The sequence below is a fragment of the Ranitomeya imitator genome, chromosome 4 (assembly GCF_032444005.1).
Source record: "Ranitomeya imitator isolate aRanImi1 chromosome 4, aRanImi1.pri, whole genome shotgun sequence".
Lineage (NCBI taxonomy): Eukaryota > Metazoa > Chordata > Amphibia > Anura > Dendrobatidae > Ranitomeya > Ranitomeya imitator.
This window is the reverse complement of record NC_091285.1, coordinates 178,291,986-178,306,062: the sequence shown is the minus strand read 5'-3', so window position 1 is coordinate 178,306,062 and position 14,077 is coordinate 178,291,986.

Below are 14,077 nucleotides of genomic sequence, written 5' to 3'. Positions count from 1 at the left end.
GAACCATTGCAAACCCTCAAAAAAATAGTGAAATTTCAGTTTGTGAGGTAGCAAAACATGAAAAATGTCATGTGTGAATCCTTTCACAGGCCACTGTATATATATGCACATGCATACATATATTGGTACATTGCAATATATACTGTACATACAGTGGGTACGGAAAGTATTCAGACCCTTTTAAATTTTTCACTCTTTGTTGCATTGCAGCCATTTGGTAAATTCAAAAAAGTTCATTTCTTTCTCATTAATGTACACTCTGCACCCCATTTTGACTGAAAAATCAGAAATGTAGAAATGTTTGCAAGTTTAATAAAAAAGAAAAACTGAAATATCACATGGTCATAAGTATTCAGACCCTTTGCTCAGACACTCATATTTAAGTCACATGCTGTCCATTTCCTTGTGATCCTCCTTGAGATGGTTCTACTCCTTTATTGAAGTCCAGCTGTGTTTAATTAAACTGATATGACTTGATTTGGAAAGGCACACACCAGTCTATATAAGACCTCATAGCTCACAGTGCATGTCAGACCAAATGAGAATCATGAGGTCAAAGGCACTGGCCAAGGAGCTCAGAGACAGAATTGTGGCAAGGCGTACATCTGGCCAAGGTTGCAACAGAATTTCTGCAGTAGTCAAGGTTCCTAAGAGCACAGTGGCCTCCATAATCCTTAAATGGAAGAAGTGTGGGACACCAGAAGTCTTCCTAGACCTGGCCGTCCAGCCAAACTGAGCAATCATGGGAGAATGGGAGAATAGTCTTGATGAGAGAGGTAAAGAAGAACCTCAAGATAACTGTGGCTGAGCTCCAGAGATGCAGTAGGGAGTTGGGAAAAAGTTCCACAAAGTCAACTATCACTGCAGCCCTCCAACAGTCAGGCCTTTACGGCAGAGTGGCCTGACAGAAGCCTCTCCTCAGTGCAAGACATAAGAAAGCCCGCACAGAGTTTGCTAAAAAAAACACATGAAGAAATCCCAGACTATGAGAAATAAGATCCTCTGGTCTGATGAGACAAATATATACCTTTTTGGTGTTAATTCTAAGCGGTATGTGTTGACAAAACCAGGCACTGCTCATCACCTGCCCAATACAATCATAACAGTTAAACATGGTGGTGGCAGCATCATGATATGGGGGTGTTTTTCAGCTGCAGAGACAGGATGACTGTTTGTCATTGAAGGAAACATGAGTGCAGCCAAATTCAGAGATATCCTGGATGAAAACTGGACCTCAGACTTGGTTGAAGGTTCACCTTCCAACAAGACAATGACCCTAAACATGCAAGGAGGTGACGGGGACTCTCACGTGCCTTCTCTCTCCTATACACTAAGCACAGGTGTCACATGCGGCACCCTGATGGTTCACTAATTTTTTTTTGGTTATGTCATTTAGTAATGTCAGTGTCATATGTTGTATACTAAATGTGCATGTACTTGTATATATTTAGTTTAGGGACAAAATGAGTTAAACTGTTGGGAGGAGTTAAAAGAGGGCTGGTGCAAAGCCTCTGAACTTAGGGAATGCAGTTCCTGCTCTTAGAGCAGAGCCCGGACAATGCTTGCGTAGTGCAGGACATGCACCACAACAAGGACAGAGGATCCCGGGTTGGGGGGATAGAAGCTGCCCTAGCTTGACGGGCAGCATGGACAGACACTGGCTCAGCGGGATCAACCCCAGGAGAAGTATGGGGTTCGGGATAAGGATTTGAGCTGGCATGTTGCAGTCTATTGAATTTGCAGGGACAGATCAGGAAATATTGTCTTGTTTACACCGTGTTCAGTAAAGTTTTGCCTTTGGAATCAAACTTTTGCTTGTTGTGTGTTCTGAGACCTCGTCCCCTGCAGCAGAAGAGAAAATGTGATGAAGGTAAATGACTGTATCTCAGAACTGGGACGTCACCTGCCTTTTCATTTGCAATGTGCCAGGGTGTTCACTGACTGTGACTTAGTAAATTCGCCCATGACTACCACCCCGTGCCACCTTTTACAAGCACACAGCTAAAATAACAAAGGAGTGCCTTAAATCTGTGACCATTCTTGACTGGCCCAGCCAGAGCCCTGGCCTAAACCCAAATGAGCATCTCTGGAGAGACCTGAAAATGGCTGTCCACCAACATTCACCATCCAACCTGACGGAACTGGAGAGGATCTGCAAGGAAGAATGGCAGAGGATCCCCAAATCCAGGTGTGAAAAACTTGTTGCATCATTCCCAAAAGACTCATGGCTGTACTAGGTCAAAAGAGTGCTGCTACTCAAAACCGAGCAAAGGGTCTGAATACTTATGATCATGTGATATTTCAGTTTATCTTTTTTAATAAATGTACAAAAATTACTACATTCCTTTTTTCAGCCAAGATGGGGTGCAGAGTGTACATTAATGAGAAAAAAAATGAACTTTTTTGAATTGACTAAATGGCTGCAATGAAACAAAGAGTGAAAAAAAAATAATATATATATATATATATATATATATATATATATATATATATATATATATATCAAGTCCAAAAAAGGAAGAAACAAAGTATACCCGCACTGCTGTCATTCGCGATCACCTATCGGCGTGCTACAATATGCTGTACCAGCCCCTATACCTCCTACTCAATGCATGGGCATAATGGGTGCTCAACCAAAAAGATATATAATTCAAAAGCAAAAGAAAAAAAGTGGTTAGCACTCACCAAACCCGATGCTGTAAAAAGTCTTTATTTGAGAAAATGATGTCTGGAGGATGACAGCTGTTTCGCGCTACATGCGGGATCTGTGGAAGCGCATGTAGCGCGAAACAGCTGTCATCCTCCAGACATCATGTTCTCCCTGTCCATGTCCATGTCAAAATAAAGACTTTTTACAGCATCGGGTTTGGTGAGTGCTAACCACTTTTTTCTTTTGCTTTTGAAATATATATATATATATATATATATATATATATATATATATATATATATATAGATATAGATATTGCACTGCTTTAAAATTTTTAAGTGTTAAGATAGCAGAACTGGAGGCCTTGTTTGGCCACTATATCAGCTGAGAGCCTATCAGAAAAGGAGAGTGACAACCATCTGTTAAGCACCTTAGATTCTGTGGTCATTATTGACCATGGCATGTTTTGGGTAAAAGGTTAGATCATTCTGTTATGCCACAGGAAAGATATATATCTTGGTACCATGATAGCCGTGTTATGCCAGTCATTTCAGCAAAATAGTTGGGCTCCAGAAACCACCGGAGACTAGATGGAGGTGGACATGACTTGGGGATGGGTGGACTGAGAACTCCTGCAGCCTTTGTTTGTATTGCAGTGTAGATTTTAAACAAGAGTGTTGTTGCTTTAAGAGGAAGGAGTTTAGATGTTTGTGCCTGGTGTATTACTGTGAGGAGGGTGGGCTTATTTAGGGGACGCAACTCTGGCTCTCCCTCTTTCTCTCACAGGATGGACAGGAGGAAACATGTCTGCAGTTTCAAGGAGTATAATACTGGGGTTATCACCTCACATTATAGCTGATAGGAGTACATTCACCTCACACACCATGTATTAGTGTAGTATCAGCTCCTACATCATATATGGGATCAATTTTACCTCAGAAATTCATGTGGCTGCCATGTTCCCTCATGTGTACCTCCCTGCAGACATGGCTGATATACTACTCCACATTCATTATGTATTAGTGTAGTCTCAGCTCTTACATCTTATTTGGGAGCAATATTACCTCAGAGATTCATGTAGCTGCCATGTTCCTTCATGGGTCTGTTACAAGTTGCCTCACACACTGCAGAGACAGCTCCTGTGTGACCTCCTTACAGACATGGCTGTTGTGTCTTATTTCTGCTGTATTATAGAGAGTCTTCATGAGTTTTGTGTATCTGTGTGATGGGTCAGAGCATTGACACATACAGTGTCTGCTATTGGTAGCGTTGGAGCTGGGCAGTTACAGGGACAAGTCACTGGTGAGAGGGAGCAGTAACGGGGTGGTATATATATACCGTATATATATATGAGGGTAAGAGGCTTCATTCTGCTGTCTGCTGATTCCCCTCTTCCCAATTATGGAGTCTGGTGACCTGTATGTGACCTCATCTCTGCTGCAGTACAGTCTGATGATGCTCGGTGATAACCAGGTTACTCTCACTATCTATATGTGATATATGAGAAAAGGCTCCATCTCTGCGCAGCATGCTTATCATGTATACAGACTTTGAGTACATGTTAGATCCTGGGTCTCCAGGTTATTTTCCTTGCTGCACATATAATCTGTGCATGACTTCCAAATCCGTGCTTTATTTCTGGAGATAAGGCAGCCTTTAGTCCTATTATGTTGCATGCTGTCCTGCCTGATATATCCACCCCTTTTTCTGTATATACTTATGGCTGCAGGCAGCTTATCACAAGCCTGAGTGGATTACCTGGAGCCTTACTATATATATTTTATCAGGTGTCAATAATTATTCGGGGAGTAATTCAGCACATGGTGGGGTGGTGAGTGGGCACTAATAACTCAGCACATGGCGGGCAGTGAGTGGGCACTAATAACTCAGCACATGGCGGGCAGTGAGTGGGCACTCCTAGTGTGATGCTGCACCTTGCTCTGGAGAACACATCATGGGCCCAGTTTTCAGCCCTGTCTCTCGTCTATTGTATGTAGGTAGTGTGACTGACTGGGGACACAGACCTTGCAGTTTTCTGCACATACACTTATGGCTGCAGGCAGCTTATACTAGACCTACATATTATATTTTCTTATGATGTATGTGCAGCTGGTGGTTAGAGAGCCTGTCTGTAACTGCTGTAGAGGAGCAGGCGGCTTCTTTATTGTTACAGCATATAACAGCATTGCCCATCATCGAATGTATCTGACCTTATGATGGGATATTTTCCAGTATCAACCTGTAATATACCTTGGTTGTAAACTTACATGGTGTTTTCATCTTCACTTATCCCACATCTTGTGCAGTTGGGGGGGGGTCCTTGAAGTTGGTTATAAACTGGTCTAGGGATCCATTGGGATATGGATTCCTCTTTTTGGAATTTAATTTGGTTCTTGATCTGGTGAATGGTAGAGGGGATTTTCAGCAAGGGTTTGTTGAATCCTCAGGAAGTTCAAGTGAACATTGGAACCCTGTGGTTGTGGTGTTCGCAAGCTAGTGGGGTAACGGCTGGGAGTAATTGTTGGTACATTTTATGTTCACTTTTTGTTTGGTAATCACCAGATCTTATGAGCTTCAAGGACTCCTCCCAGCATGTTAATGTTCTTTGTGCTTTGATGTTTTATTGTATGCTGTTTTTAATTCTTATATTGTTCCCTTCATATATTTGCAGGAATGGTGTATATCCACTGAGTGCTAAATTTTATATTACCTAAGATGGTGGATAGCACAGACTAAGTGGATTACCTGGAGCCGGGCAGTTGGGGGGTTCCTTGAAGTTGGTTACAAATTGGTCTGGGGGATCCATTGGGATATGGATTCTTCCTTTTGGTATTAAATATGGTTCTGATCTGGTGAAATGTGGAGGGGAGTTTCGGCAAAGGTTTGTCGGATCCTCAGGAAGTTCAAGTGAACATTGGAACCCTGTGGTTATGGGGCTCCCGAGCTAGTGGGGTAACGGCTGGGAGTAATTGTTGGTACATTTTATGTTCACTTTATGCTTGGTAACCTCCAGATCTTATGAGCTTCAAGGATTCCTCCCAGCTAGCTAAGGTTATTTATGCTTTGTTGGGTTATTGTATGTTTGTATTAATAAAGGTGTGTATTTAAAAAAAAAAAAAAAAGCACTTATTTGTTTCTTTTTTAGTGGGTCCTTGAAGCTAATTATAATTTGGTCAGTAGGGGTAACCAGCTCAGGTATGGACCCTCTGTTTAGGGGGGGTGTTCATCATAGTATGACCCCCTGGAATGGTGATGTAACCATCTTTGGTATGGCCCCCTGGTGTGGAGGAGTGACCATCACGGTATGGCCCCCTGGTCTCCAGAAGCATTTATATCTTACAAGACCCTGTTAGGGTAAAGTCCCTGTTGTCATGGCAATCATATTCTACATGCATACAAATTGGGTGCTGGACGAGGTCCTGAATAGTACCTGGACATGTTATATGCCTGGGGTGTTGGACGAGGTCCTGAATAGCACATGGACAGGTCATATGCCTGGGATGTTGGACTGATGTCCTGAATAACACCTGGACAGGTCATATGCCTGGGGTGTTGGACTACGTTCTGAATAGCACCTGGACAGGTTATATGCCTGGGGTATTGGACTGACGTCCTGAATAGCACCTGGACAGGTCATATGCCTGGGATGTTGGACTGATGTCCTGAATAGCACCTGGACAGGTTATATGCCTGGGGTGTTGGACTGACGTCCTGAATAGCACCTGGACAGGTCATATGCCTGGGGTGTTGGACGAGGTCCTGAATAACACCTGGACAGGTCATATGCCTGGGGTGTTGGACTACGTTCTGAATAGCACCTGGACAGGTTATATGCCTGGGGTATTGGACTGACGTCCTGAATAGCACCTGGACAGGTCATATGCCTGGGATGTTGGACTGATGTCCTGAATAGCACCTGGACAGCTTATATGCCTGGGGTGTTGGACTGACGTCCTGAATAGCACCTGGACAGGTCATATGCCTGGGATGTTGGACTGATGTCCTGAATAGCACCTGGACAGGTTATATGCCTGGGGTGTTGGACTGACGTCCTGAATAGCACCTGGACAGGTCATATGCCTGGGGTGTTGGACGAGGTCCTGAATAGTACCTGTGACTTGAGAATGCTGAGGCACAGATTTTGACTGTTTATATTGACCAACTCCTATTTCTTTCAAGGTTGTTGCCTGGACAATGCAGTAATCTGGGGCATTAAACTGAAGAGCAATGTACCTAATATGGGTGCCCTGGAGTCAGTGGGAGTGACTAAAAGAAAAGTAATAAAGTGCATCCCGATGCCCTTGAGCCAGTGGGAGCTGCTAGGGGTGAAGACATCAAGTGCATTAACACGAAGGGCAATATGCCTATTTCCAATGCCTTTGTCCCAATTGGAGAAGGTTAATGGTATATGTTATCAAGTGCCTGTAAAGCAATTAACAATGGCGTGGCAAGGTTATTAATAATGTCTTTGTAGACTTTTCTGCTATAGGCTTATTTCATTTATCATGTCCAAATATTGCAGAAATTATTTAATGATCAGTTATAATGTCGATATTATATTGTGTATGGCTTTTAATTACTCCTTGTTTATAGTATCTTTCTCTTTATATACACTCATCACTTTTTGGGTAGTAATAGTAAGTGGGTTTAAGATTTGGTTACTGCACAGCCCAGCTACTGTATGTAATGGTGGTTTCTTGAACTGAAATCTGTGAATTAGTGAGTTATTAGAGCTAGCTACAATACATGCAGTATAATAGTTTTTGAGCATCACAGATGTCATTATACAGGTAGTCAGACTGTGGCTACCCCTTTGTTATGGTTTAGTTTCTGCATTCCCTATTATAGGATCCACATTGCAGGATGTTTAGCGGCTGGTATTTTGCTGTAGTTACCATATTATCGATCATAATTTGGTAGTGTTGCATTGTTAAAATTAATCTGTTGCAGTCCTGGAATTTTGTTCTTATATGCACAGTCTTTCCATAGCATGCAGATCTGGTTGATGACTTTATTAGGCTTGGGTGATGGGGGTCGAGTCCATTCAAGGTGTCAAATGGCCTCGCTGGTGGCGGTTTAGGAGTCAGGTGGAAGTTGCAGACAAGTTAAGGTGGGCTCATTTTAACTAATAGAGGATGTAAAACCTCATGGTGGTGAGCAGGCTCGGCTTTGGTGGCCAGCCTCAAGGACGTTGTAATGGTAACATCAATCAGGGGCGGGCACAGTGGTTAAGCACAGGAGTGAGGATAATAGGGTCATTGGTGCCCTGAAAGTTTACTGGCTCTGCTTGAATGGCAAGCCAGTGCGTGCCGCCCCTTTATGGCTGTCTGTCCTGGTGCTGTATGTCAGACAGCTGGGGATATCGCAGTACTTGTGAATCCCAATGTACTAGCACTCCACCTGACTCCTACTGTGATTATTTAATCCTGTGATTTGAATAAAAGCTGTGGCCATTTTGACAACCAAAATAATGTGTTTTGTGTATTTATTTTAGTACCTAGGTTTACAGTAGTTATGGTGGTTTTAAGAAGGAGTGGGGTCCATCCCATATCCAAAAGTCAAGAAACCACCGGAGACTAGACGGAGGTGGACATGACTTGGGGATGGGTGGACTGAGAACTCCTGCAGCCTTTGTTTGTATTGCAGTGTAGATTTTAAACAAAAGTGTTGTTGCTTTAAGAGGAAGGAGTTTAGATGTTTGTGCCTGGTGTATTACTGTGAGGAGGGTGGGGCTTATTTAGGGGACGCAACTCTGGCTCTCCCTCTTTCTCTCACATGATGGACAGGAGGAAACATTACCCGCCCTCCCGCCCTGTTTATAATCTCTGTCCTTAAACTTTTTAATTATTGCTTGTATAATGATAAATGCTTTATTGTATTTTTGTATTTGTCATTGTATATCTTGTACCAGGTTCAATTGTATATTGGCTATAAAGAGTTATTATTTGCGGTAACCTTCTAAGCCCCAGGGAAGGGCAATCCTTCAGCCATGGTTCCCTGGAGGTTTCCTCCACAGGGGGTTTTTCCTCTCCTGAGCGCTGTAGGATGACTCTTTGTGAGTCGGGGGTTTGCCAAGTTTAGTCCCATTAATGCTTTTGCAAGGACTCCTAGTTTTTAAGTTTGCAAAAATGATTTAATTATTAAAAAAAAAAAAAAAAAAAGTGTCAATTGAGACTTGGAATTTTTAACCCGTCACGGCTTTGCGGTTTAGGAGTCAGGTGGAAGTTGCAGACAAGTTAAGGTGGACTCATTTTACCTAATAGAGGATGTAAAACCTCATGGTGGTGAGAAGCCTCGGCTTTTGTGGCCAGCCTCAAGGACGTTGTAATGGTAACATCAATCAGGGGCGGGCACAGTGGTTAAGCACAGGAGTGAGGATAATAGGGTCATTGGTGCCCTGAAAGTTTACTGGCTCTTCTTGAATGGCAAGCCAGTGTGTGCCGCCCCTTTATGGCTGTCTGTCCTGGTGCTGTATGTCAGACAGCTGGGGATATCGCAGTACTTGTGAATCCCAATGTACTAGCACTCCACCTGACTCCTACTGTGATTATTTAATCCTGTGATTTGAATAAAAGCTGTGGCCATTTTGACAACCAAAATAATGTGTTTTGTGTATTTATTTTAGTACCTAGTTTTACAGTAGTTATGGTGGTTTTAAGAAGGAGTGGGGTCCATCCCATATCCAAAAGTCATGTAGTTATCCCACAGGCATACAGGAGTTCCTGTTCTCATGCAATCGTACAGACAAAATGTACATGTACACTACATCAATCTGTCACTAGTACACCTCATTAGTATGTCTGTCCTTTAACCCTATAATTATTTCCTTTTAAAAGATAATTATCTAATTGAAGAAGCACATAAGGTGAACAGTGACTGCTGAACCATTGTCAATGATATTTTTAGTACTATTGCATAAGCGGGCAACAGTTTGTATTAAAAGATTGTTTTTGGAGTTTGGATGTGTGCTTGACTTCACAGTCCAGGTGATTGTCAAGTTAAGTGTTGAACAGTAGCACAAAATTAATGTCAAGGATTTTGTCTGCTGCCTCTCTGAATACTCTTATCTAGACCTCTATATTTAGCTTGTCCAACTCGCAGTGTATAAATAACAGAAAAGATTAGTAGAAAGTCCAGTAATGTCACGTACAATGACCTTGTCTCAATGTGATTTGACGACAAGCTGCTAATGACCAATGTTTTGTCTGCTGTAAATCATTTACATAAATAAGCAAAACAATATTATCTGCCATGATTTGTTTGCAGCTTTTTTAATAGGAACCTATAATTGGTTTCACAAGGCCCGAATCATATGCAGCATGAATCAGAGCCTTACTCAGTAATTAAAGCCAGTTATATTGTTTTATTCTGATACGTTGCATCATTTCAGAGACAACATAGTATAAAAAGCCACTGAGAAATATAGGGACACCCGACTAGTCTGATGATGTCCCCATTTGACTTCTCATCGCCCTGCTCCATTTGATTGACAGGTCTCTCCCATAACAGGTCTCTCAGGAAAAGCTTGGGGTGGGAAGAAGCCAGCTGTGGCCATGTCAGACTAGTCAGGTCTTTACCTGTAGTCCCTGGTTGGCTATTTATCCCTTGTTTTCTCTAGAAAGTCACAGTGCTTCAAAATAAAATATACTTGGCTGTAATCGCACAGACAGTGTGTTTTTTATGCTGCGCGCTGCTTGAGCAACCTTAATCTAATGGCAGGTTCCCTTTAATTGAAAGAAGTTCCATCTTGAAGACAACTGCTTTTGATATGACCTATTATTCCATATGTCGAGATAATTGAATCAATGCAATGCAAATTCAAGTAATACTTTATGAAATTTGCAGGTCAAATTTTAGCATGTTGAGAAACTACAAAAAACTACCTGTCACTAGTTTACACATTGCAGAAGACACAGAAAGCTGACATAATCTCAGGCACAACCACAAGGGCTTCCTTGAAATACTTTGTAGCTATTACATGGTATAATGCAACAGATGAGGAGGGACTAACATAGTCTGTGAGGCTGTATAAAAGCCTAAGTAAGGAATGTAGCAACCATTTTAGGGTGATTTTAAGGATAGCGACAGTTTGTCAGTTTTCACAGCTCTGCAATAGAGAGAGGAAGAAATCCCCAAAATAATTAGAGAAATACTCCAGACAGTGATATGTTGAATAACTGCACCCGTGAAGAAAATGAGAGTAGTGGTCTACAAATAATACAGATTCAGTTGATAGGTAGTGCCAATGTCATTAATCATTGATATTGCAGAGCTAGCATCTGTCCTGTTGCATTCTGATTACAAATACAAATTTTTTTCATTACTAATGCACTAAAAATATTTTTTTGTATACATAAAGACCATTTGCCCAAATACAGCTTTTTAATTGTGGCCGTCTACCTCACAATTGTGTGCTGCTAACAATTTTTTGCACAACTGTTTTGCTAGTCAAATTTTACATCCACACACACCACTCTAATGCAGCATACTTTTGCAGATGTTTTGGTCACGTACCTACGTAGTATTTCATGTTGCATCATTTTCGTAAAGAGATTGAATTTTGTTTGAAAAAAAAAATAGACATTTAACTGTGCATGACTGTTTTTGTACACTTGACTTACTGTGACAATTGTACATACAACACCTACACTCTGACGTTGTGTCTCGTTTTGCCTGCTGTACTTGTACATATCTACCTAGCATTTCTTATGTATTTTTTTTTTTTTGCAAGGGTTGAGTAATTGGGGTAAAAAGATTGTCAAACAAAAAAAGCCAAACCATGCCTAAGAAAGTGCAGGCAGCACAAGCACCACTACCACCACTGGCACCACCACCACTGGCACCAGCCGCCCATGCAGAATAATACTAAGCGCAGAACACATTTTGCCTCTTTTGTCTTCAGCAAGTGTATGAATGGGGAAGAAGCAAAGAGCATTATGGAATCACATCATTCATCTCAGTTACAGCAGGATGATGTAAAGGCTAACAGCGACACTCTGGGTTTGAGTCATTGTTCTGCACGGAAGAGTATATCTGATCACAAATGACCAAGAGATCATTTTTTAACCTTTTTTATATTAAAATCCATGTAAAGTCTTTCAGCGCACTGTATTGCAAAATGAGTTGGTCACTTATTAAGACTGTATGGATGTAAGAAAAGACAGCTCCCACTGTGATCCACCTTATATTTCTGAATTCTCAGTGGACATTATATGGTAAAGATTTTCTTTAGGTCAAAGCAGCAGACCTTCCGACTACAAATGCAGGAACCTGCCTGATAACATTCTAAGGCAGGTTTTGTCACTGTAGAAAGACTATAGCCATTTTAATTCAAGTAATTACCTCGATAGACAAAACAAGTGTGATTTGCTAATTACGTTTATTTATATTGACATATCTTTTAGTTATTTTTTTTTCTATTTCTGGAGAACAGTGACGCTTCCAACTAAACGCAAATATCTAAAAATCTGTAATTCATACGGAACATATATTACATTTGACACATTTTCTTTGTGCAATGAATAACCACCATTTAATGAATAATAATACTTCTAAACTATATGCTGCTGAAGTAAAGTCAATGACTTCTATATGTAGGACAATCTATAGAGCATAAACAGCTGACAAGGAAAGTTGCATGCCTGCCATCTAAATGTAAATGCGTTATAGCAATGGATATTGCTTACAGTGGGCATACTTCTGAAAAAGGTCACACTGCTAACACATCATACATTATTAATACTCAACACTGAAATTAACCCTAATCACTTGTTTAAATGGCATAATAATTTGAAAGTAGGTTATACAGCCAAACCTTTGTGTTTTACAAATAGTTATTATTATGTATGAATAAATAGTGGCATGGGCAATAGCTCAAAATAATAGGATGGCTCAGAAAATCAAGATACCGGTACTTTTTTTTGAACATTTGATTCAATAAATATATTATTATTATTATTATTATTATTATTATTATTATTATTAAAACCATCCTGAACAATAAGAATATTTTATTTGAAAAAAAAAAAATATCAGCAACTGCATATTTTCAAGCATACATAGCCAACAGCAATTGGTATGAAAAGGTCAAGGACTACTTCAGATAGTGGTTCAGATTTATGAATCCTATATCATATTTAAACAGCCTAAACGTAGACTAGACCTTAGCCAATTTGTCACAGTGAATGAAAAATGTACATGCAAAAGTTCTAGCATAAATAAGAGAAAAATAAATACAAAGAAATGTTTAAACTTCTGCAGGCTGCACTGTCTTAGGCTAGTTTCACACTAGCGTTTTGAGGAGCTGCGGAGGGCTGCGGACTTCCTCCGTGAAGCCCCGCCCTCGGCCACAAGAACCTGCTATGTCAGTAAGTTTGTGACTACAATTTAAGGTAAAACGACTGCCCTACTTTTGATTTTGCAGTGTGCAGTAATTCGTTTTTTTTGTGGTCTGTGGGTATATGATGCTAATATTAATTGAAGACTGTGTACAGTATGGCAATAGATCTGTCACAAAGTACAATGAATGACTTGAGAGAGAAGTTCAAGGAAAATCACTCATGTGTCAGCCATGAAGAAGGAATCAGGTGCCCATCCACATCTATGACTGATGACAACCTTGAGCATGCACTTGACTGATTATATTGTAACAATTTTATTAGACCACACTAAAGAACACTACAAAAAAATTAAAAGCAATTAAAAATGCACTATAAAGTACAGAACAATGAATACAGGACCCAAGATAAGGTCAAACCACAGTGCCCACCTATGTGTATGCTACCTGGTGAGTCCATATACAAGAGGTCTGCTAGGGAAACAACAATACCCCAGTACCAAGGACCCCTATAGAGGATGACCGGACAAAATAGAACGTCCTATACTACCTGATAGTATAAATCAGGCTTCCAAGGCAGCATTCCTGGAAATAATGTCAGGACAGATAGAGGAAAGCAATATTAGCACAAACTAACCAGGTAGCCTACACATAGGGGGGCACTGTGGTTTGACCTTATCTTGGGTCCTGTATTCATTGTTCTGTACTTTATAGTGCACTAGCTGAAGAGCCCGGCATTGCCTGGGCATAGTAAATATCTGTGGTTAGTTATAGCACGTCACTTCTCTTATTTTCCCATCACGCCTCTCATTTTCCCAATCACATCTTTAATTTTCCCCCTCACATCTCTCATTTTCTCCCTCACACCTCTCATTTTCTCCCTCACTCCTCTCATTCCCCCCTAACACTTGTCATTTCTACCTCACATCTGTCATTTTCCGATCACTACACTATTTTCCCTCACTCCTCTCATTTTGCACTCACACCTTTTCATTTTCACCTCACACCTCTCATTTTCACCTCAGTATATACATGTTTGTCATCTCCCTTATATATTGTATACACCTGTATGTCATCTCCTGTATATAGTA